Here is a 7,327-nt window from a genome sequence, read left to right as displayed (position 1 = left end):
GGGCACTTCAAGAGCATGGTTTTGTATGCCTGCCCATCCTGGCTAATAGCCAATGATGGACCTGTCCTCCATGAACTTATCTAATTCTTTGTTGGACCCTTTTATAGTCTTGGCCTTCACAACATCCTCTGGCAAGGAGTTCCACAGGTAGGCTATGTGTTGTGTGAAAAAATACTTCCTTTTGTTTGTTTTAAACCTGCTGCCTATTAATTTCATTGGGTGACCCCTAGTTTGTGTGTTATGAGAAGGAGTAAATAACACTTCCTTATTTCCTTTCTCCATACCTGTCATCATTTTATAGACCTCTATCCTATTCCCCCTTAGTCATCTCTTTTCCAAGCTGAAAACTCCCCGTATCCTTAACCACCCTTCTCCCATTGTCCCAATCCTAACCACAACACTTAGTTTGTGAGGTTGGCTGCAGTACAGACATTCTATTGAAGCCATTCTTTTAGTTTTAGTTATCAGAATGCTTGTGAACCATAAGACTCTCTAGCTTGTTCCAAGCAGTTTTATAGTCTTAACTGCATCTGTTATTGAAAATGGGCTGAAAGATGGAGTGTCGCACCCATTCAGGAAACAAGTAATGAGGCTTTTGTTCCTTTTTAAAAACTAAAGCCACTGATTTGCATATTGAAGTATATAGTAGAATATTTGTGTCAGATAGAAGCTGAGCTGACTTACCTTCCCCGTGAACAGTGGGAAGCTGTGAAGCCAGATTTTTTAAAAAGTGGAGAAAGGTGAACAGACTAATGCACTTTTTGTCTCTGTGTACAGAACAGTCCTGTCACTTTGGCCATTTTCTCCACAATTTAACCTAAATGTAAGTCACTGCACATTTGTCTGATGTTTTGAAACTACTTTGCATTTACAATGATACTTTTCACCAATGCTGACCCACATTCCAGCTTAATACTGTTTCAAGATGTTGAAGAAAAATATGGAGCCCATAGTCAAAGCAAAAATAAGTATCCGAAGGCTTAAATAGTAAAAGGCTTTTTTGTCTAGAAACTCTCATCCATTGCCTGATGACATTTCTATGCAGCATGTCTTAGTCTGTCAGCTCTTCAGTGTAGAGACCTGTTTCACTTGCCAAAAGCATCACACAAACCTAGGACACTGTAAACACCAGAGGAATAGTAAGGTCTGAAGTAAATCCAAATGCTTGTAAAATGTATGGTGCACTTTAGAGTCCTTAATTGTTGCTTATAGAAAACAGTGCACATTCAATGGATTCAATGCATTAAGCATAGAAAGAAAAGGCTGCATACTGAAGGCCAAAACTTGAGCCCAGTGAGATCAATGGGAGTTTTGCCAGTAACTCCACTGGGACCAGCATTTAGACTTAAATCTACTGTCTTTGGTTTCAACTGACAGTTTTGGGGTTTCATTTTTGAATCATAAAAAGATGTCACTTAGGGCTTGCCTGTGTGAGGAAATTGATTGGCATAGCTGAAGCAGAATAACTCTTGATATAATTCCCTCATGGACACTCATTGTGGAAGAGTCCTCTTATTTCAAAATAATTACTTTGAAAGTAAACAATTATTCTAGAATAAAGTCACTTTTATTCCAGAATAGTGTGTCCACGTGAGGGAGTTATACTGGAATACAAGTGTTCCAGAACAGCTATTCTGCTATAGTTATACCAGTCAATTTTCCCATGTAGAAAAGCTATTAGGCTACTTACCACTATCAGACAACCCCACTATCATTGTTACGAGTCTTCCCCTGGTAGCACAAGAGGCCTGGAGTTGACACCTGGTTTGTGAAACTGCCCATTCTTAATCCCTGGATCAAGGACACAATGAGTCATAACACCTTTGTACTGTAGCTGACATTCACAAATGCCTTCAATCAATTGAGAGATTATTTTACAGGACTGCAAGATCAGTCCCTTCTCCTAGTTCTTTGTGTGCAAGTTATTTTAATTGTAGTTCAGATTAGAAGATCAGCATAGGAACCTCTGCTCAAAAATATGGCAAGGTCTCCAAAGATGGAGGCGTCATCAGTATCTTGCATCACAAAATTATCAAGATTGTTTTTAAAGATGTGTTGCTGTAAATTCACAAATCTCCTTTCTAAACAAATATTTCCCCCCCTTATAGTAATATATTATAAATTCCAAACAACATTTTAAAGAAAGCTTTTGATTTAAAATCAGTATTTAAAAAGTTTAATCTGTAGTTTCATGCCTATTAAGTCATTTTAAAGTAAGTGATCCAAGAAGAAAAAATTAAATATTGAAGGCAAAATGGGTTAAAAATTACAAAGGGTTGTAAAAGAAGTTGATTGTATCTCTACTATAAGGTGAAGGACATTAAGTGCTATGTCTGTGAAGAGCAACATGAAGCCCTTTTTATAAAATCCATTAACTCCTCAAAATTAAAGGTTCCTTTCACACACACACAACCTTCCCAAACGTTTCCAGAAGACAACTGTGGCAGTCAATGAAGCATGCTCAGGAGGAAGTTCAGAGTCTTGTGCTTGCAGTTTCTAATCAAGGCAGGCTCAGCAGCCCTTGTCTTCTCCTCCTCCAGGTGACAGATTACTTAGTCAACTGCTCAGAAACAAGAATTTCCATGAAAGGGAAAGAAGGCCAGAGCATAATCTGAGGAGTAAGCATCCTTGATGCTGCAGCGTGTCTTGTTCATCTCAGAAGTCCGCATGCAAGGTATTTTCATGGACAAACAGCAGGAGGGCAGGAAGGAGGCCTAAAAGCTACAGTCTGGTGCTGTGTAAAGTTGAACTTAATGAACTCAACTGCTATAAGCATCTAATGGAAGCAGCTGCAGTAACAACATCCGCTATATGCTATGGCTTTGCATTTTCCCCTAGAGAACTTGGTTGCAAGAAGGTAAATTACCCACAAAGAAGGTGAAGGAAATGCTTCCATGTTCTCCAGGCAAAATCCTTGACCATGAAGAGAAGCGGTTTCCTGCCTGCAGAAAGGGATACACCAATGTTAAAAGAAAACTAGGTTCTTCTATGCTCCTACCAATGTTTAGAAACATTTTATTGCAATTTTATTACTTTCACTTGGACAAAAAGTAATCTTTTTGAAAATTTTACATTTCCTGGGGAAAGATTCTCAGATCAGCCTACTTTAAAAAAAAAATCTGTTTACAAGTCAAAATAAATAGCACATTGTAAACTTGTTCATGTCAAACTGTATTTCATGCTGTATAATGTACATTCATGAGGTGGTAGGTATATTTGAAGGATAAAGGCAGATAGCTGTTGGTGCCATTGTGTTAAGTGTCAGCATTCTAAAGCGAAGCAACACCAGCAAAAGTCGGTTTGCATTATGGACAGTGACAGCCACAGGACTAAATGCGGATTAAACTGTAAGCAGAGCAGCCACCGCAACACGCATTTAAGCAGACAGACCTAAAGAACTGTTTGAGCCTTCTTCTAGTGTGGTTAGAAGTACGTTGTATAGAGAGCAGATTTCCCCACAACTTTACAAACAAAACATGGTTTCAAAGCTAGGTAACATTTGACCCATGATTTCCATCTTCCTTTGTACTAGATGGAAACACAATTATATGCAAGTAATGCTTCAGAACCGATTCTGTTGTTCTAGCTTCCAAAAATAGGGTATGACATTGCAAATGTGATCTGCTCATTTGCTACAAACAAAAGCTTAGACAAACCACAAGTGTTTGTGGTTACAGCAGGCCCTATTTTTATTCAAGCAACGGAGGAGCAAGAAGATTGGGAGAAAAGTAGTCAATTTTCCATTCAACATACAGTGTCTTTGCATTAGAGCAGTAATATTCAGATCTCTGTGGTTCAGGAGCCAAATTAGCAATCATCATTACCCAAAGGAGCCACAGTAGTAGAAAATTAATATTATTCTCACAGTAAATAAGTTAATAACTCAGTGCAAGTTGGTAATTGGCTAACATAGTAAAAGCATCCTGATTGGTTAATAACTTTTAATATTATGTGCTGCAAAGAACTACAGGAGAAAGGTTAAAGAGCCACTTACAGCTCTCAAGCCTCAGTCTGAGTATCTGCATTACAGTAAGTTAGAGCTGATATCATTCACCACAATTTTGACATTTTTATGTTGAAGAAAGTGATTTAAAATAAGCCCATACCTGCTATGGTGCAAATTAATTTTTTTGTTCAGTTATGTGGACCAAAGGCATCTGGTTCTTGTTGTTTTCATGTGTATAGTAATAGCTGAATGGTGGAGAGGAAAAATAAAAGTTACATTTTCAAAGGAAAACTCTTATTTAGTTTCTTTTAAAAGGAGAGACTGGAAGTAAATTTATATTTAGACTCAAAACCAATTTCAGAGTTTTATGGCTGTTGAAGTTTGGAAAGTTGATCTGAAGATATCTGAGGTTTCACTGATAACATCAGAGGACACCAAGATTAATTAATTTACCATCTCAGGCGGCGCACTCGGCACCGGAAGGGTCAGGATATCACGCGCTGCCTGCGCTACCTCCGGCGTCGACGGTATCCTCCCCGCAGGTGAGGCATGCGCGGACGGGACCGGACTACTCCGCTCAGCATGAGTCAGAGGTCTGGATCCTGAGGGGGATCGTGGGCTGCCCAACTCAGGTGTGGCCTCACCCCTATCATTTTCTCGGCACCGCTGAGTCTTCCCTTGCTTCTTAGCGGGGGAGCGGTGCCGACTAGTTGATGGGGCATCGCTGCGCACCGACGACACGCCCAGTGCTGGATCGGGTGGGCGTGCTGGTGCCAATGCCAACTCTATTAGTAAGGCCTGGAGACGGATATCTCCTTCGCGTTTTGTTCTTAGTTTGAACGACCTGCAGTTTTACAACGCTCACTTACCTGAGTCTCGCCCAGACAGCGAAGACACTGAGCGTGGATCGCTTCTGGGCATAGAACTGCAACAGGAGTCGCACAACTTGAAGCCTGGGGCACGGGGCATGCCCCGAGCCAGGCAACTAACTAGACATTCAGACTACTAAGAAGAGTTGTACTACTAAGGTTTGCAGTGCTGCAGGAGAGCTGGAGCACTAAGTTCCGACTACCTTCACTGGTGGCAAGAAGGAACTGAGGGTGGGGGGAGTGTGCAGCTCCCCTTATAGCGCGATATAGAGGCGCCACTCCAGGGGTTGCAGCAGTGATCCCCCACTATGGGTACTGCTAAGGGAAAAACTTCCGGCACCGGTGCACGTGGTGAGCATGCACATCTACTGTGGAATACACAGGAGCAATCACTCCAAGAAGAAAATAAGGCTACCATAGGACATCGCAAGAAACTGAACATAGAGCAAGTGAGAGAGGGGAAAGGATTTTGGACCAGACTCTTTAAGACACTTTGTTTATAACTATTTAAGTCTATCCTCTGACAGTTTGGAGAAGGGAGAGAAAGGGTTTTTGTTTTTTCATAATTTTTAAACACCTTCTGCCCCTGCAATTAAAGTTTGAGGGTTCACAATACACATTCTCAAAACGACTTCCATTCCTAGTCCCAGAAAGTCTTCCAACAAAACTTGAGAGAACCATGTTACATCGCTGATATTTCAAAGGTAAAAAAGCAGCAGGGGAAAAAGGGGAAAAAAAACCTTTACATCTCTTTTCTCCTCTTTTCAAATGTTAGTATATTACAGAGAAGCAAAAAAAAAATTTCTTTTTTGGATCTAAATGGCAAAAATCCATCATTTCTTTGTATCATGCTAATATCCTGGTGACAGAAAAGAATGTTTTGCGTTTGTTTATTTTTGTAAAAATACATTATAATAATGCTTCTTCCAGAGCAAAGAGACTAGGAGGGAGAGAAGTTTTTTAAATATTATATATAAAGATTGGTATGTGAAGAACACTAAACTATCACCGCCTGCAGACTCACAAAATTACACTAGTGATTACCTATTTCTTTTGTCCCATTGTTGCATATGGAGATCATGATTCTTTTAATGAAATGTTTGGCCAGCATTGAATGGTGGAACCAAAGAACAATTCATACACATATTGAAATGAATGGAAGTTTAGAAAAATCCCTCACCCTGCATTCTGCGTAGACATAATCCTCCAGATAATGATGGTAACCAGGAGAAGCAGCAGCACGCCACCTACGATCCCTGAGAGACAACAAGGGGAGAACTGAATTAGTTGGACAAATGGGCTTATGAAACACAGAAATAATATTATTGGCCTTTGCAGATTTATAATTAACTCACAAAATCCCAAACAAAGTTAAGAGGTGACGGCATTCCTCTATCTGTACCACAAGGGTTTCTGAATCCTGAGTTATTGTCTGTGTTTACAAAGTTAACATTTCATATTGTACTATTCTCAGGTTTTGATCTTTAGGCAAAAACATAACATTACTGCATTGCTGCATTGCATACTGAAGGGTTCCTCCTTCCTGACACAGTCATTGCATACCAGTCAAATTCTATGGTGAAGGAGGCACTACACCTCCAGAAACTTACCTCGTTTACTACAGAATCCAGCCTTATTCAGGATCTTACCTGTATATCGCAAGAGGCAGCAGTCAATAATCATACATGAAGTTGGGCATCTCTTCCATGATTAAATAATGTACGGCAGAAACTTTTGCCACTAGCCTTGCATTAAGTAGTATGAAACAAAGTGCAGAGAGCCTGAAAGCTAATGCCTTGAGCTTACAAGATGAAACCTCCAGAGAGACAGATGGAATTGATAACTTGTTTTACTAAAGCCCTATGTCTGAAGACTCTTCCCCCTTGCCTATTCCATATTATCATAATTTTTATCTTATTTATTATTTGTATGATGCCAACAAGGTGCCTGGAGGTTTATAAGCATTTACAAAGGCAAGTTTCCTGCCCCAAAAAGATTATGATCCATACTGACAACATACAGATACAGGAGGAGAGAACAGGAGTTGACAAAAGAACAGTGATTGGCTGGTGAAGTTTTAGTAGACAGCAAAGGAATCAGACAGCCAAAGGCCCAGAAACAATTATCTCATCCTCCTTTCACATCCCCAACTCACCACTGCATTGCTTAGTCTTCTCAACCATTGAAAAGATAGAGCTGTCACAGCTGGGTTCTCAAGAAAGCACCTCCAGCACAAGGTTTCAGAGTAGCAGCCGTGTTAGTCTGTATCCGCAAAAAGAACAGGAGTACTTGTGGCACCTTAGAGACTAACAAATTTATTAGAGCATAAGCTTTCGTGGACTACAGCCCACTTCTTCGGATGCATATCTGTATGTGTGTATATATATCTCCTCAATATATGTTCCATTCTATATGCATCCGAAAACATTTTGTGTCATACAATAGCCTCAAAGTTAGAAATGAAAGTAACTGATGAAGGCTAGGCAATTTCAGTAAAAAATGCTTCATTGAA

The 7,327-nt window shown here is 40.0% G+C and overlaps 1 long non-coding RNA gene across 1 annotated transcript; it reads right to left on the bottom strand.

Moving 5' to 3' along the window:
• Window positions 1–2,104: 2,104 nt before the first annotated feature.
• Window positions 2,105–6,073, bottom strand: LOC135982725 (uncharacterized). Its single transcript, XR_010600271.1, has 3 exons — window positions 5,996–6,073; window positions 4,107–4,191; window positions 2,105–2,942 (listed from the first exon to the last, which is right to left on the bottom strand). It is a non-coding gene; the product is annotated as an uncharacterized LOC135982725 (long non-coding RNA).
• Between the last annotated feature and the right edge of the window lie 1,254 nt (window positions 6,074–7,327).

The sequence above is a fragment of the Chrysemys picta genome, chromosome 4 (genome assembly GCF_011386835.1).
Source record: "Chrysemys picta bellii isolate R12L10 chromosome 4, ASM1138683v2, whole genome shotgun sequence".
NCBI lineage: Eukaryota > Metazoa > Chordata > Testudines > Emydidae > Chrysemys > Chrysemys picta.
Note: the sequence above shows the minus strand (reverse complement) of the source record. Positions and strands in the feature narration are given on the sequence as shown.